This window comes from Lepidochelys kempii, chromosome 20 (genome assembly GCF_965140265.1).
Source record: "Lepidochelys kempii isolate rLepKem1 chromosome 20, rLepKem1.hap2, whole genome shotgun sequence".
Lineage (NCBI taxonomy): Eukaryota > Metazoa > Chordata > Testudines > Cheloniidae > Lepidochelys > Lepidochelys kempii.
Window position 1 is genome coordinate 3,575,297 of NC_133275.1, and position 18,467 is coordinate 3,593,763.

At 45.4% G+C, this 18,467-nt stretch overlaps 1 protein-coding gene across 7 annotated transcripts in view; it reads right to left on the reverse strand.

Moving 5' to 3' along the window:
- The window catches only part of R3HDM2 (R3H domain containing 2), a 127,736-nt gene that overhangs the window by 75,578 nt on the left and 33,691 nt on the right, over positions 1–18,467 (reverse strand). Inside the window, exons 2-3 of one of the 7 annotated variants that reach the window (XM_073319345.1) lie at positions 16,642–16,756; positions 15,644–15,676 (exon numbers count right to left, since the gene is read on the reverse strand). The exons of 4 other annotated variants lie outside the window; for them this stretch is intronic. The gene's annotated coding sequence lies outside the window, so the exon portion shown is untranslated. The remainder of the gene's footprint in view (positions 1–15,643; positions 15,677–16,641; positions 16,757–18,467) is intronic. 2 more of the 7 variants (XM_073319354.1, XM_073319347.1) reach the window with 2 other exon arrangements.

Sequence of the window (18,467 nt, forward strand, 5' to 3'; positions counted from 1 at the left end):
CTCATCCGCCTGCAAACCAAAACACAGCTGCTGAGCATCTAATTTTAGGTCTTTCCCTGCCTGGCCTCAACCAGACTAGAGATTTTCATGGTATTGTTTACATCTCCTACGACTAGGGGCTACCCATGGCAAGCACTGGGCTGCTATCTGACACCGCAGCGTAAAGAAGATATAAAAGCCAGGCACAGAGTGAATGTGAATTATCTATAGTGATGCTGATACTGCTTTGCTGCCGGCTGCTATTTCAGAATTGCAAGTAACATTACTTTACTGTAGGCAAAGATCATGGAAATAACCTGAGTCCAGTGAACTGGGGTGTGGTTTTTGTTTGTTTGTTATTTAAACTATTTACTGGAATTTTAAAGAATGGAACATTAATGAGAACAGCCCCCAAATTTTCCAAACGTAACAGAGACCAAGCTGTACTGTAAATATCTATTGAAAGCACACAGTAGGCATTTACAGTTATGAACAAGGATATTTGCTTATAGATTCATCCTCTAATGGATTCTCAACTGTTAAAAAGCCAGGTGGATCTCCATCCCCAATTTGAGTAATTCTCTTTCAGATACTCAATGAAGGGAGCCAAATCTGAGGGAACTGGACTTATTTAGTCTGCAGAAGAGAAGAGTGAGGGGGGATTTGATAGCAGCCTTCACCTACCTGAAGGGGGGTTCCAAAGAGGCTGGAGCTCAGCTGTTCTCAGTGGTGGCAGATGACAGAACAAGGAGCAATGAGGGGGAGGGATAGCTCAGTGGTTTGAGCTTTGGCCTGCTAAACCCAGGGTTGTGAGTTCAATCCTTGAGGGGGCCATATAGGGATATGGGGCAAAAATTGGGGATTGGTCCTGCTTTGAGCAGGGGGTTGGACTAGATGACCTCCTGAGGTCCCTTCCAACCCTGATAGTCTATGATTCAAGTTGCAATGGGGGAGGTCTAGGTTGGATATTAGGAAACATTATTCCACTAGGAGGGGGGTGAAGCACTGGAATGGGTTACATAGGGAGGTGGTGGAATCTCCATCCTTAGAGGTTTTTAAGGCCCAGCTTGACAAAGCCCTGGCTGGGATGATTTAATTGGTGTAGGTCTGCTTTGAGCAGGGGGCTGGACTAGATGATCTCCTGAGGTCTCTTCTAACCCTAATCCTCTATGAGTCTATGAAATCTGATTGCCAGCAGCCTCTCCTCTTTGATTTATAGACAGCAACCTTTTAATCTTGAATCTCTATCACCATCATATCTACCCTTTATCCCCATGTCAGTCATTCCGGAAGTCTTCCTAGTAAGATCATTCTGTGTTTTTTAAGCAGAGACGCTAGGTGCACAAAACGTGCTGAATAAATATCTAAAATTACAACAGATAATAACTGTAGAAAACAGACCTTGGGCTTCCTGGGGTTGATGTGGATTGCATTACTACAGGTATAAGTTTTACCATGCCATTCCACTAGCTTTTTAACTTTAGGCATGCCCCAACACATGGAATAAGAGCTTGTCTACATGGGAAAATTATTCTGGAATAAAGTAGATTGGGAATTTAAAGCACAAAAATTATTCTGCAATAACACCCTGTGTGGACACTCAATCTGGAATAAGAGTGCCTATTTTACAGTTTAGCTTAATCCACTTTGGAATCCCCATTGCAGAATAGGCATTCCGGTCAATTTCCTTATGTAAACAAGCCCAAGTCTCCTTTCTGGGGATTCCATCCTCAGCCTGATTGGAACATTGGGAGCTTGTACTGAGTAGGACCAATTCAGAGCAGAATACTAAAGGTCCCAAACTTGGGTGACCTCTGCTAGGTACCAAGATAGTATGTGTCAGCTTTGAATGCCATGGAGCCTTCATTGGAGAGTCTTCATTATTTATATTCAAATAATTAGCAAAGACATTCGAGGAAGCCTAACGATCAGGCTCACCGTCAGTGAAGGGTGACGACTGTCGAATCACATCCTGCCTTTGGACTATCTCTGGCTACAGACCCACAAATGCTTGCAGTCCTGTAGGAGAGCAGAGCGGAGGAGACAGATTGCCTCTCTATAGGGCTGCAGAAAGGATGATGGACCTACCTCAACAGCAGGCTTTGGCATTACATGAGCCACAATGACCTAGGAGGATTAAGCCAGGCTGGGGAGCAGTTCAAATGCAAAGATGGGTTAAAAAGCCATTCAGCCAAGTGCAATAACCCCCACCCAGGCCCCCCACAGAAGTGAACCAGAGACACAACCCCTCACTGGGAGAGGTAGCCCAACCGGTATGCTCTGGTAAGAGTCACACAATGCCCCAAGAACATGGTGCGGTGAACCTGCATTGCCAGAGGTCAAGGTCTCAGCGAAGAGCCTGGCGTCATTAAGGCTAGGTCCACGCTACAGAGCCTATGCCGGCATAACCCGCTAGGGCAGATGCAGCTCACACTGCCAGGGGGAATTTTTCTGCTGGGATAGGAACACCGCCTCCTTAAACAACGCTAGCTATGCCGACATAAGCGCTTGTCTGTCGGCGTAGCTGCTTCCATACTGGGGGGTTTGCTGGCATAGCTAGGTCACTAGGGCTGTGTTTTTTCACATCCCTGACGGACATCACAGGTATCATCACGGGTATCATAGAATCATAAGACAGGAAGAGACTTCGAGAGGTCTTCTAATCCAATCCCTTGCACTCAAGGCAGGATTACGTACTTTCTAGACCACGGTATTATCTAGACATAGCTATGCCAATATAAGTTTCAAGTGCAGACCGGGCCCAACAGAAAACGCAGTAAAACTAGGGCTCCCAGGTGAAATAATAAATATTGCACAAAGCATGTGCTCTAAATGCCTGCCTGCGCTCAGCAGAGAACACTGTGGACCCATTCATTGTACTGGTTGGTTTCTGTGTTCTGAACAGGTTTACCACATCCTTCACCCTTCTGGCTAAGGAGGAGGGGATTACTTCTGTCCCCTAATGGGATAAGCCGCATTTGGGACAAGGAGTTCTTGCCAGAGTAATAGGCTGTGTGGTCAGAAAGAACAGGATTAATGACTTCTCAATGTGAACCACACCAGGAAAATGGAAAAGGCCATAAAAGTGAGTAATTAGCCACTCAAGTTCCAGTCATTCGTGCCAACTAAGTTTGTATTCCTGACGTTTAGCCAAAATCTTAAGGCCTCTTCTCAGCTAAATTTCATGACACTTCTCCATCAATCTCCATGAAATTCAAACGAGTCAGTCTCACAAATGTTAAAATATTGGTTGCTTCTGCCCCATATTAATATATTATAACCACAACAGATATTATTTACAAACAATATTCAGCAACTCCCAGCTCAATGAGGAGTGAGTGTGTCAGTGTAGTCTGTCCTTCAACCTTGACTCTGCGATCTAATCACGCAAAGCAGGAGGCTGAAACCCAGGACTCCTGGGTTCTATTCTAAGCCATGGAAGAGGAGTGTGGGATAGTCATGAGAAAAGGGAACCAGAGCATCAAGATTTCTGGGTTCTGTTCCACTGACTTGTATGTGACTTTTGGCCAAGTAATTTCATTGCTCTGTGCCTCAGTTTCCCAGTCTTTAAAACATGGACGCCACCATTCATCTTTGTAAAAGGCTCTGAGATGTTCAGACAAAAGGGGCTAGAGAAGAACAAGCCATTATTATTCTCTGGCTGATAAACTTTATCCTCATGCCTGGATTGAGTCCCATAACCAAAGAACCCACGTGACAGTCCTACCACTTCCATTAAAACAAAAGACTTGACACGAGCAGACAAACTATAACTCATCCTGCTCTAGACAAAAGCTAAATGTTTTTAAATGCCTCTGGGGCAGATCTGTGTCAACCGATCCATCAATTTTAAGGTTAGAAGGGACCATTATCATCATCTAATCTGACCTCCGGCCTCACACAGGCCAGAGGACCTCAACCAAGACTAATCTGTGCACCAAGCCCGTAACTACTGTTTGAGCAAGAGCAGATCTTTTAGAAAACCCAGTCTGGATTTACAGACTTTAAGTGCACCCTTTTCTCCCACTGACTGACTGGAACTGGTGTTGCTCGGCATGAACCTATCTAGTTCTTTTTTGAACCCTGTTATAGTCTTGGCCTTCACAATGTCCTCAGGCAAAGAGTTCCACAGGTTGACTGTGCGTTGTGCGAAGAAAAAAACAAAACAAAACTGTGCCTTACTTCTAACGAGTTCCCCACCAGCCACACATCCAGTGCAGGTCTCAAGAGGCTTTAAGTGGGAGGAGCTAGTAGGTCTACCAGTGAAGAAAGTGACATGGGATACTGGTTTATAACAGTAGCAAGTTTTAGTTTTAAACAGGAAAAATAGCAACTCACTTTAATTTAAAAGTGTGACACAGCCCCACCCCCCATAGTTTTATTTAAACAGTTAAATTTGCCAGTACCAGTAACATGCAATTAACCGGACCACTCCTCCCACGGAACCTCAGCAAAGCTGTAAAACAAATTTATTAGGTGGAAGAACAGCACTTAACCTGCAACTCAAATGGCAGCATGATTTTACAAGGTGAGGCAAGAGAGGGGCACCTTTCCCCGCCTGGCCAAAGTACTTCTGCACAAGAGAACTACCCTTTGGTGCACAACAAAACAGAAAATCTTTCCAGCATCCCCAGCCAGCTGGCTGCCAAAGCCGCTGCAAACATGCTGATGTCCAGGCCCCACTGCACCCCCTACACAGTCGCCACCCCTGAGTGTTCAAAAATCATAAGCTCACCTAAAAAATCATGGAGATTAAAATAGAAGAAGAAGAAAGATTTTGGTTCTATTTATTTGCCTTCTGGTTCTGGAGACTTTATTTTCAAGCTTTTCTCTGCAGCCACCAAGGGCTAGACACGTTTTTTCCCCCTTAAAGAAAGGTGAAATTCTCCCATCACCACCTGACTTCAGGAGCAGGGGCTTTGAGAATATCACCAGCTACCGCAAGAGTTGGCAGCTAAGAACACAGCTGGCATCCACCAAGCCCCACACAGACTTTGGTTTGGAAAGGAGCTGAGTGTTTCACAGGGCAGCTCAACTGCATCCATGTCATAATGGCACTGACTTGGAGAGAGTTCAATGACTATGCTAAACCGACTTCAGACTTGATTGTGGCCACAGGGGTTCACATGTGTTCACAAGCATCCTCCCTTGGAGTCAACATTTTCTCTGCTTGGCTCAGCCCATGGGTATGGCCAGATTTGAGGCCTTTAGCTGTTGGAGTTTTGACAGAGACCGGAGACACAAAACGTTAAACTAAAAAGATGGGCAGACTTTCTCTACGGGGCAAAGGGTGCTCACCACTAACTCTGGGAGGATGAAAATTGCTCTGCAACTCATGAATTGTTTTATAGGAGGAAAAGGTTATCTGTCAAGTTGGGGGAGGGAGGGGAAATGATAATAAACGTCCTGCTTTCAAAGACCCTGAGCACCCTTTTCTCCCACTGACTGACTGGAGCTGGGGTTGCTCGGCATTTCTAAAAGATAGGTCACAAAGCGAGAGCTGCTAATGGACTGGGATAATTCTCTGCTCTGTTCAGAAAGGGCGGTGTGGTGGTTACCGCAGTCTGGGAGCCTGGGTTCAATTCCTGGATCGTCACTTACCCTCTCTGTGCCTCAGATCCCCATCTGTAAACCGGGATAACAGCATTGCTCTAATTAGGGTGTTGTGAGGATAAATGCATTAAAGGTTGTGAGGTGTTACAGCGATGGGGGACATAGATTAGTTGGAGATCCCTTCTTTTCCTTCAGCCTTTCTCTGTCTTGCCAAATAATGCTGTAAGCTCTTTGGAGCAGGGACCATCTCAGGTGTTTGTGTAATGCCTGGCACAATGGGACCTCGCTCCTGGTTGGTGCCTCCAAGTGCACTATAATACAAACCAAATACCACCACCTTCACCCTTGGTATCTGAGCACCTAAGTGGTTCTTACACATGAAGCCCGTGTTCTATTCATGGACCCATCTCTTCAGGAAAATCCTACGCTCAGATGAGTCAGAGGAGGTGGAAAAAAAAAAGCTGGGTTCATTTAGCCAGAGGCTGGAGTGGCATCATTAAGGGACAGAAGCAGAGCGAGGGCACATTATCCATGGGGAAGCAGCAAGAGCAAGAGTTTCCCACCACTGTAACTGACCCGTTTCTCTAGCTGAGCCTGTTTCAAATTGATTTGCAAACTTCTAGAAATAGCCAGGCTTTAATCGAGGCCAAGAAGAGGCTGATGGTACTTTTTGGTTTGAGCTTTCGCTTCTCCCGTCCCTCTCCCATTTTCCATCCAGATTCACTACATCAAGGCCACAACGGGGCAGCCTTCTGTCAAACGTAAAGATCAAGGGTCACCGGTGACAGAGGTGGTAGGAGAAATGGGTCGTGGCCCTGGTAAAGAGTTTGAGCATTATAATGTTGCCAGACAGCCAGCTTACAGCTGAGAATACTATGAGGGAAACCACCTTGAGTCTCCTTTGCAAAGAACATGAGACTGTTGGAGACTACAATTAAGAGAGAAATCGTAAGAATGGCCATACTGAGTCAGACCAATGATCCATCTAGCCCAGTATCCGGTCTTCCGACAGTGGCCAGTGCCAGGTGCCCCAGAGAGAATGAAAAGAACAGGGCAATTATCAAGTGATTCCTCCCCTGTCACTTATTCCCAGCTTCTGGCAGCCAGAGGTTTAGGGACACCCAGAGCATGGGCTTGCATGCCTGACCATCCTGGCTAATAGCCATTGATGGACCTGTTCTCCATGAACTTATATTCTTTATTGAACCCAGCTCTACTTTTGGCCTTCATGTCGTCACCTGGCAACAAGTTCCACAAGTTGACTGTGCGTTCTGGGAAGAAGTACTTGCTTTTGTTTGTTTTAAACCTGCCGCCTGTTAATTTCATTGGCTGATCCCTGGTTCTTGTGTCATGTGAAGGAGTAAATAACACTTCCTTATTCACTTTCTCCAAACCATTCCTGATTTTATAGACCTCAGTCGTATCCCCCCTTAGTCGTCTCTTTTCCAAGTTGAACAATCCATGTCTAAATCCACGTTTATGCTCAAATAAATCTGTTAGTCTCTAAAGGTGCCACAAGTCCTCCTTTTCTTTTTGCAAATACAGACTAACACGGCTGCTACTCTGAAATCCATGTCTATTTAATCTCTTCTCATATGAAAGTTGTTATATACCCCTAATTAGTTTTTTGCCCTTCTCTGTACTTTTTCCAATTCTAATAGATCTTATTTGAGATGAGGCGACCAGAAAAGCACACAGTATTCAAGATAAAGGCATACCATGGATTTATATAGTAGCATTATAATATTTTCTGTCTTATTATCTATCCCTTTCCTAATGGTTCCTAACATTGTTAGCTTTTTAGACTGCCCACTACACACTGAGCCTGTTTTCAGAGAACGATCCACAATTACTCCAAGATCTCTTTCCTGAGTGGTAACAACTAATTCAGACCCCATCATTTTGTATGTGTAGTTGGGATAATATTTTCCAAATGTCCATTACTTTGCATATATCAACACTGAATTGAATCTGCTGTTTTTTGCCCAGTCACCCAGTTTTGAGAAATCCCTTTGTAACTTTTTGCAGCCAGCTTTGGACTTAATTACCTTGAGTAACTGTGTATTGTCTGCAACTTTGCCACCTCACTGTTTACACCTTTTCCCAGATCATTTGTAAATATGTTGAACAGCACGTGTCCCAGTACAGATCCTTGGAGGATCTTACCTCTCTCCAGTGTGAAAACTGACCATTTATTCTTACTCTTTGTTTCCTGTCTTTTAACCAGTTACTGATCCATGTGAGGACCTTCCCTCTTATCCATGATTCCTTACTTTGCTTAAGAGCCTCCAGGGAGGGACCTTCTCAAAGGCTTTCTAAAAGTCCAAGTACTCTATATCGATTGAATCCCTCTTTTCCACATGTTCTTTGACACCCTCAAAGAATTCTAATAGGTTGGTGAGGCATGAGTTCCCTTTACAAAAGCCATATTGGCTTTTCCTCAACATATCACGTTCATCTGCGTGTCAGATAATTCTGTTCTTTACTGTAGTTTCAACCAATTTGCCTGGTACTGAAGATAGTCTTATCTGCCTGTAATTGCCACAATCACCTTTGGAGCCTTTTTAAAAAAATCAGCATTACTTTAACTATCCTACAGTCAGCTGATACAGGCTCATTTAAACAAAAAGTCATATAGCACAGTGAGTAGCTCTGCAATTTCATATTTGAGTTCCTGAAGAATTCTTGAGTGAATATCATCTGGTCCTGGTGACTTAATAATGTTTAATTTCTCAATTTGTTCCAAAACCTCCTCTACTGACACCTCAATCTGGGACAGTTCCTCAGATTTGTCACCTAAAAGGAATGACTCAGGTGTGGGAATCTCCCTCACATCCTCTGCAGTGAAGACTGATCAAATGAATTAATTTAGCTTCTCCGCAACAGCCTTGTCTTCCTTGAGTGCTCCTTTAGCACCTTGATCATCCCACTGATTGTTTGGCAGGCTTCCGGCTTCTGATTTAGTTTTTAAAAAAACATTTTTGCTCTTAGGGTTTTGTCTTTTGCACCCTCCCATTTGGGAGCCCTTGGATTTTTCACTGTTTTCTTGTGTATTATTGTACACTGACTCAAGTCTGCTTTTAAGTATCAAACTGGCAAATCTAGACACTCCTGAGACACACTGCATCTGCTCCACCTAGTCCTTCCAGCAGTTCAAGCCACAGATTGAGACCTATCTCTTAGGCATGAATATCCTGCAGCATGCGACACAATACAGCTGTGTATATTTCATCTGAAGGCAATTGTTTAACGTTTAGCTGTGAGTCTAGAAACCTTGATACTGGGACCACCCCTCTTTTCAACAATGCAGGAAGAAGCAGGGACCCACTGTATGAGAATGGAGAGACTACTCTTCTGTACCCAAAAGCAGGAGACAACGGCAGCCGTACAGGTAGAACTCCCACCGCTCCTGCATTGCCAAAGCATCTTGGAAGGCACTACAGGATGGCCTGACCTAACTGAGCTTAACCTTAGATTGCACTGAGAGGGACAACTGACAATTTAAATACAACAAAAATCACCAGTGGCCCACATTGTGGGGAGAGGAGTTCAAGTTTTGTGGTTTGGGGGACGGGTCCTTTTTTTGTGCTACTGTAATTTTAAAATAGCCTCCTATTTTACATTAAAAAGTTGGGGCTTTTTTTGGCAAGTCATTAAAAAAAGAAAAATGTTAAGCGGGAACAATGATAGATTTCACAGGCAGAGCTGTGCCAGGGGGAGACGCTTGGCTTGCTCGGAGCCCTGGAGACATGCTATATATAAAGTAATGAAATATGGATTATGTCTCTAGCACTGCCGATGGGCTAGGCATTTTGCAGACAAGCCCAGGAGGAAGCCAATATCCCTGCCCTGAAGAGGAGATGGCTGCAAAGCCAGGAAACCTGAACTAAACTAAGAATGTTTAGTTCCCCTCACTTGCTTTACCGTTTAAATAAGACGGCTTCGTTCAGCAGCACAAGGCAGCCCTATTCACTAGGCCTGGGAATACTCAGCCATTCTAGCAATCCAAGCAGCTCAGCACCCTTACAATAAACCACCAGATGCCCCTGGAATGGATACAAATCCTGTTTCTGTTTGATCACTTCCAATAACATTCCAGCTCACCTACCTCTTTTAGCACCATCACTAGACAGACCTACAGATAAGGCAGGAACCAGCGTTGGTTTCAGGGGAGGGGTTATTTTACAAATCCACCTGTCTGCAACCCCAGACAACTAATTACATTGGGCTGCAAAAGTGGGGAAATGCCTCTAGTTGCCTGCAGGACAAGCCTTAAAGATTCTGACCGAAGTTTACATTGCAATCCCCCCAGCCATTATGTCTAAATCATTCATTTTATGACATGTCAAATAGGAAGGAGGATCTTACAGCCACTTCCAAACAAGAGCCTCAAAGCACTTTAAAGGCAGCCTGCAAATATCTTTTTACCTAGTTTAACTAGAACAGTGAGGGGCGTGAATTTTTACCACGATAGCGTGGACGCAATTCTGTGCAGCTTTTGCTGTGTAGACGTAGCCTTACATGGGTCACCGAGTTTGTCCCGCAATACCAAATCATTCTGGATGTTGCCAGGTTTGATGCACTCACCCAATTTGTTTTGGGGTGGGGGGGGAATAAAGACAAGCCACACTTCCAAGCAGGATCAGAAGCATGAAGTCTTTCAAACCAGGTAAGTTTCCAAGTCACAAGGAGACATCTCCCATAATAAAGGGGCTCTGTGTCTAAACTTAGCTCAAAAGAAATAAGGCTTTCAAAGAAAACGATGTCAAAGCAATAGAAACATTTTAAAACTTCATTACAAACTATATAAGAGGGCTGGTCTAATGAGTAGGCTGCATCTGCCACACTCAATAATCATCTGAGAGAAATTGAATGGGAGTTGGCAGTGACTCAGTCTGCAGTGCACAAACCCAGTATGCGCTCCCAATACATAATGAAATGGGGCTTTCTACAGAATAACACATCAGCACGTGCCCTATTGACAAGATGTATGCAAGGGAATCCCAGCACTCTGACACTGTAACTGTCTTGGAAATCTGATCAATCCTTCTGCGGTGGCTACCCACACTCAGGAATATGCAAACAAGGTTCAGCAGGAGAAATCCTCACCTTTGCTTACAAACTCAAAAGCCAGAAGTAGGTCAGGTTGTCTTTTAATCAGGTTCACTAGGGCTTAAAGAACAGGAGAAGGCGCAGGGGATTGTTTTAAGAGATTCCTTCCCCCCACCTCTCTCAGGCACAGTTAGATAAGTCAGTTCACAGATGGGAGGTTTCCAAGGAGAATGCCGAGTTACGTATGGTAAATGGGTTTCAGAGCAGCAGCCGTGTTAGCCTGTAGTCGCAAAAAGAAAAGGAGTACTTGTGGCACCTTAATCTCCTTTTTGCGAATACCCAGACTAACACGGCTGCTACTCTGAAACCTGCCATTGTGCAAGGCACTGAATTTAGCGGTATGGAGTGGAAATCTATCAACTTCATGAAAAAACTCATATAGATACAGACAGACATCATCTTCCTTTCCAAATGCAAACAGATAGACATAAAAATTTGTTAGTCTCTAAGGTGCCACAAGTACTCCTTTTCTTTTTATGGTAAATAGCAACCCCAACATCACATTGAAAGGCATCTGACATGGTTTCTTTCCTCCAGATAGAGGAAGAAACCCTCCTTAGCCAACATTCAAGGGGAGAGCTACCTGAGACACATCAGTATATAACTCAGTCGGGAGGGCTCTAATTTGGGGGAGGTTCTGCATTCAAGTCCCTCACCGGGACTTCTGCCCCAGACATACTGCAGTGGTGTCCTGACGCAGGGCCTAGGAGGTGCCATCCTGCCAATGAGGCACTATCCCGAGAGACCACCTGGTCGTCTCCTGCTTCTCCTGTGTTACAGAGGGGGTTACTTTCATTTACACCTTCTTATGTCACAATAGATCTACCGCCACAAAACCCCACAGACAAGTTCTTCAGGAGCATGGTGAGGTGCCTGTCTCCCACTGCTCGGGGGGGCTGTCTCTCTCTCTGTGTTTTTGATGTTACTGAACCAGGCGCTAACGATTGGGAAACCTCAAGTTCTATCTAGGAATTTATAGACTCCTCCACCCCATTCACTGCAGCATCTGAGCACATTACAAACATTAACAAGATCAACTCCCCCCTAAGATGAGTCAGTAGCATGTTCCCACTTATGCAGATGAGGAAACGAGCAAAGAGAGGGGAAGTGATTTGCCCATAGAATCACAGAAATGTCCGGCTGGAAGGGCCTCGAGAGTTTATCCAGTCTAGCCCCCTTTGCTGAGGCTGGACCAAGTAAACCTAGACAAGTCCTGACAGGTGTTTCTCCAACCTGCTCCTAAAAACCTCCAACAATGGGGATCACACAACCTCCCTCGGAAGCCTATTCGAGTACTTAACTCCCCTTAGAGTTAGCAAGTTTTTCCTAATGGCTAACCTAAATCTCCCTTGCTGCAGATGAAGCCCATCATGTCTTGTCCCACCTTCAGTGGACACTGAGAACAATTGATCCCCGTCCTCTTTATAACAGCCCTTAACATATGTGAGGACTTATCACGTCAGTCTTCTTTCTCAAAATTTTAGCCTTTCCTCATAGGCCAGGTTTTCTCAACCTTTGACAATTTGTGTTGCTCTCCTCTGGACTCTCTCCAATTTGTCTGCGTCTTTCCTAAAGGGCAGAGCTGGGAATTGCATCTCGACGTCCTGATTCCCAGGCTGGGGATAAACACAGAAAACCCATCAGTCCTGCGAGCCAGAAGGCTACAGTGAGGTTCTGATGACTACACACACTGTAGATTACCGGCAGCTAGACTTTTTTCTTTTTTTGTTAAAATCACCCTCAGAGGAAAATCTTGTTTTTTTTAAAAAAAGGGTTCCTTACCAACATAACCTTAGCGCATTGAAACTGGACAAGTTTTGTTTTCTGCACCTCCCTCGGCTTAGACAATGAACCTAGATGAGTCATTATTAATAGCCATCGTGTTTATCACGATGGTGCCTAAGGACTAGCCGAGGACAGGGCCCCATTTTATCACGTTGTGTGTGTCGGATAAGCACTGCGCACATGACAACACTGCAGAAATAAATAATTCCTCTCTTTTAATTAGTGCTTAAAGTGTGTGAGAGGAGCGGGCCACAGACCCACGCAGAGAAACATAATTCAAAATTGAGAGAAGTCACCAAGGAACACACTTTAAGCACTGATTACCAAAGCTGCTGCTCCCAGATTCTGATAGCACCCCATCCCCTCAGAAATGCTTTTTTTCGGGCCACTTTAAAGCAGGGCTTTTAATAGTTCATTTCACTAGGGTGACAATGTTTGGGCTGAAATTGCCAGAGAACGGTTACAGCCAAACAGCAACAACTTCTCACTTGGAACTTTAAAAGTTCATGCAGACACTTGTATTTATCTTAGATTTTATAATCACTTAACTCTAAATTCTAATCCAACCTACATGCCATTGTCCCTTTAAATGCCACACTGGGTGGAAGGCAAGTGTCTATTCCACCCCCTGCTCTATGGCAGAAAATGAAATCTATGCATGTCTCTATTAAACTGCGACCTACCCAGGGCAGATTAATCATGTTTCCAGCACAACACTTCATGGCGACTGTACGTAATTGATGTAATTCCCCCCCAACCACAGCAGGAAATTGCAATTAGGAATTTGCTACAGATTGCACTGTTTGCTCCCATACCTGAGCTTTCATTACACGTACCGAACACGAAGTTCCCTCAAATCAAAGTTCCAACCACAGCCTCTAGTTTGGGGTTCCCAACTTTGATACCCCAAGGCTGGCTCTCAGAGGTGCTGAGCACCCCCAACTCCAATTGATGGCAGCGGGAACTTTGGGTGCTCAGCAATTCTGAAAAAATTAGGCACCTCAAACAGGGCTCCTGGAATCAGAGCCCCCTTTGGCACCTTTGGTTGTAACTTTTCTAGTAGCAGCCACCTCCTTCAGGCTGGCAATGCTTCGGCTCAGCGCAGGGCATCAGCCTGTCAGGGAGAAGCTGGACACCTGGGTTCTATCCACAGCCTCACTGCGTGACCTTGGGCAAGCCACTTCCCCTCTCTGTATCTCAGATTATCCACCTCTAAAACAGGGATAACGCTCACCTTTTACAGTGGGGCTAGGAGGATTAGTACATTAATGCTGCAAAAGCCCTTTTTAAATCCTTCAATGAAAGGTGCCTGAAAAGAGGAAAGTATTATTATCATTCCCCGCAACAGCCACTGCACCACAGGCTGCTGTGACCCAAGCTGGCTCCCCATCTCCAAGTTTTAGTGCTTTAAAACCAGCTTCGCCCATCAAGACCCCAGCCGGGGGCTTCAGCATCTGTAGGGTTCGGAGCGCTACCCGCCACACTGCACAAATCAGGAACTCTCTCGGAGCAGCAATACGCTTGAGGAGCTGCCTGAAAACAACGAGCTTCGAAGACTTTGGCTACATGGGAATGTTAGATTTGTTATCCAGGTATGATCTCCCACCCACGCCTCCCTTGTGGACACACTTATTCCAGTATAAGAATGTCCATAGGGGTGTTTATACTTAGAATCATAGAATATCAGGGTTGGAAGGGACCTCAGGAGGTCATCTAGTCCAACCCCCTGCTCAAAGCAGGACCAATTCCCAATTTTTGCCCCAAATCCCTAAATGGCCCCCTCAAGGATTGAACTCACAACCCTGGGTTTAGCAGGCCAGTGCTCAAACCACTGAGCTATCCCTCCCTCCCCTTGTATAACTGCTAAAAAAAAATTCCCTGTGTACACAATACCGTGAGCCCTTTGGGGCAGAAATAGTCTTTTCACCCTGTGTTTGTACAGCACCTAGCACCCCAGGGTCCTGACCCGCAGCTGGGGCTGCTAGGTAACAGACAAGGCCTAATTCACTGCTGTACAGACTGTGGAACATATGCCGCCGGCGAGTTCGCTCTTGATCTATTTTCTCCAACTGAACACTGGGTTTGGCCATTGCTTCGTTTCCAGGGACAAATGCAGCCAACGAGACATTTCAAAAGGAACAGCCAGGGGGTCGATGGGAGACACCTCCTCAGAAGCCAAGTCATGAGGTCAAAGAGGACGCTGCGTGGGTGCTACCTCTGCTTCTCCTGGGACACATCCTTTCCGTTCCTTCTCCTCTTAGCCGTTCATTTCCCTGCTGCCCTGAGTCTCACCCTGGGCTTGGTTGCCTGGTCTCACTCAGAGCCGGGGCTCTTTCAGCCTGCCGTTAGCTGGGGTTGGGAAGGGCCTGGTACAGATCTGGAGCTGTAACCCACTCTAACGCCACCACATTTTCTTCCGGATTTAAAATTAAAACGGGGCCATTTTGGGTAAGTTTTCAAAATGCCACGTCCCATTTTCACAAGGGATTTAAACACCCTAATAACTGTGGCCCCAGGTGCCCAAAGATGCAGATCAGTGCCTAGTAGGATTGTCCAAGCACCCAAATCCCCATTGATTTCAGGGGGAGCTGTTTCTGACACGCCCACTAAGTGCCTAGCTGCATCTTTAGACCCCTAAATACCTTGGAAATCTGGTCCAAAGTCCCTTTTGAAAGCTTTACCCTTTAAAATTAAATTTTAGTTCAGTTTGATACAGGCAAAGTAGCTCAAATAACAAGATACATAGCACTTCTATAGCACCTTTCACGGTAGGATCTCACAGCTTCTGTACAAACATTAAGCCTTGAAGTGAGCTGTAGCTCATGAAAGCTCATGCTCAAATAAATTGGTTAGTCTCTAAGGTGCCACAAGTCCTCCTTTTCTTTTTGCGAATACAGACTAACACGGCTGCTATTCTGAAACCTGTCATTAAGCCTCCAAACTCCCTTGTGAAAGAGGAACATTTTATTACACCCATAGCACAGATTGCGTAACTGAAGAGACAGGTGAAGTGACTTGCCCAAAGTTACCCTACAAATCATTAACAGAGGTAAGACTAGAAGACAGGTGTCCAGGCTCCCGTTCCCCTCTCTAAACTGTACCGACCACCACTTTGGCTTAAAGACACGCAGCAGACAGCAGCAAGACACGGCAAGGATGCAAAACTCAACAGCTCTAAAGTCTAATCAAACAAGCTGCCAAGTGCAAAACTCACCTGCTGAGCAGCCAGTCATCATCCCCCAGAGACCTGAAAGCAGAGCAAGGAGGGTGAGTGGACAGAGAGCCTAGGATGCTGAGCAATTGTGACAGGACATGATTTAGGACAGGGAAGTCAGGCTGGATCATTATTCCAATCTGTCCCCAAGACACAGCTATCATGAGGGTTGCATTGTCAGCTTTGTGAATGAGCATGCATGTTGCTCTGACTTTCCGTAGGACCTGAGCTTAATAAAGTAACTGTGATGACAGATGCAAAAAGCTAATTTGAGGCTACTTTTCTTCTCCACTGCTCCAGGAGCCTGGATATTATCTGCCTTGACTCTTATTAAAATCCCCAGAGATCTCAATTCTGCTGCAGCACTAGCTAGTCTAAATTTAGCAAGGTAATGGAAAGAGTTGGAAGGCAGGCAATTCATTTTAATATCTGCACCTTTAAAATCACTCAGAAATTAGCTGCCTGGCAACATAAAGCAGTCATGCAGAAAGAGAAAAATAATCAGGATACACACTAGATTATCAGTTGATACAGATGCTAATGATCCCAATTACGATACTCACTTCAAGAGCCTACAATGGCCAAGTCTTTGAAAAAAATGCTTGCATGCCAAAGCGTGTCAGGAAAACGGCAGCGTTCAGGACATTTTAATATCCTGGTGTTAAATTATGGAGCGAGACTGTAACAGCAGCTATTCTGCCAGCGTTTTCACACATCAGGCAAAGTAAAGTTACACTGAGAATCACGTTTATTTGGGTTCCTTATAGACACTGGCAATATATTGGGAAGTCACGTGGCAGGTTTCTCAAAGAAAGAATCAACTGGTCCAGTCATTACCACTGGGTTAACCTGCCTGACTCCCTCCGAACTCTTGGTCCACCAAAGTTATACACAAAACAGTTCTCTTAACTTTCATCACATGCAACATACGGACCCCAAAATAGATGGCCTTTCAGCACGGAAGTGAAAACACCCATAGAGATCATTGCTCCTCTCACCTGACTGGTAACCAGACCCAATTCACAGGAGGGCAACAGCACGGAGCAGGAAAGGCAAGAAGGGCTCTTCCAAGTCACATCCAGGGGGACTGCTTGGCTCTTCATTAGACTCCAGCTATTAAAGGAAAAGCTCACTCTAATAACCCACTGCTGAAACACAAGGCTGTCAGACTCTCTGAAAAGGGCCCAGCAAAATCTCGACTTTGACTGGAAGCTCTTTAAGGCAAGGACCCTCGTTTTGTTCTGTGTTTGTACAGCGCCTAGCGCAACAGGATCCTGGCCTGTGACTAGGGCTCTTAAGCACCACTACAACACACATGTAATAAGAGGTTACAGACATACCTCCCAAAAGGCTCTGCAGTTCATCAGCATCTTGCAGTCAGGTGCCAGAAAGGCAGTCAATAATCACCACCCCACGGTACTTCAGAGTCTGCCAGTTTGATGCCACAGCGTCAAGTCTTTTGTGATGTGGTTGTATTTTATTTTGAAGTGTCCAAGGGCCAAACTAAAGTAACTCCCTCCCTCTTCCTTCCTCATCAGAGCAAGCAACACTGATGGGAAACATGAAGACTGCAGAATCTGGCAACTCCAAACAATAACGGCAGGCACTTACATGGTGCCCCTTCCTGCAGTGTGCTCTAATGCCAGGGTGCAATGCACGGCAAAGTCCAAAGTATAGCAAAGCGCAAAGTACGGAGGCCCTATAGCACCTGCCAGCGAAGGGGTCACAATAAATCATCTAGGGTATAAAATTAAAGCAGTTAGCGTCTTGTCAAAACAGCTCCCCTCTTTTTTGCTCACCGCTTGTTTGTCAAAGTTTATACAGGAAACAGCACTTGCCCTCTAAAACCATACTGGACATGCCAGGCTTATCTAAGTCAATGCGGACACCAGAAATAAGAGATCCTAACACCAAGTCTAACTGTCAGAGCAGGACACTGAGAGGCAGGACTCCCAGGTTCTTTTCCCAGCTCTGCCTCTTGGCACTTTGGCAAAGTCCCTTCTTCTCTAGGGGCTTCAGACTCTCTGCTGTGATATACGGTTGCTGCCTCCTTACCTCACAGGCCTACTAGGAGATTCATTGCCCTTAAGAGCTTTGAGATCCGCAGAGGAAAGAGGAGAATGCCCTGTTACTATTGGAGATTTTTCAGAACAGGTTTGACGAACACCTGCCAGGGGTGGTCTAGGTATACGTGGTCCCGCCTCAGGGCAGGGACTGGAGTAGACGACCTCTCCGGGTCTCTTCCAGCCCTGCATTTCTAGGATTAGAAACTAGCATTACGCAGAATGGAAAGCGCTTTAAGACAGAAGTAACTACTTTATTCTTCATGAATTATGCATAAACAGTCAAGCTTAAACCTCTTTGCGACAGGTGGAAAGTGTGATCCAAGGTCCCTTCTCCCTCTGCAGACCTTAATGCCGCCACATCAGAGGCCTGGTGCTCCCATTTCATTCCCAATACAATGCAAACCTTCAGCACTCCACACCAAGCCGCTGCAATGCCGCTCTCCACGTCACCCATGCACCTCTTAATTTTTATTTTTAAAAAGGCCTGGGCTGCCACAAAGGTTAAACACCGCTGGCATTGCCAGAGCTTACTTCCAGCCAAGTTGCAAATCCACTTCTGGGACTGTGCTAGCAAGCAAAGAAATCTGAATGCCTTCTGTCTTTTTATTAGCTTTGGGCTCTGAAGAACAGGTTATAGGGTCTGACCCTGCGGCCACTGGGGAGCTTTGTCTTGATTTCAACAGGCACCGGATCAGACCCATGCTTATTAAAGCTTCAGCCCCCAGAGAACAAAAATAAACCCTTCTTTGGTAGAATCA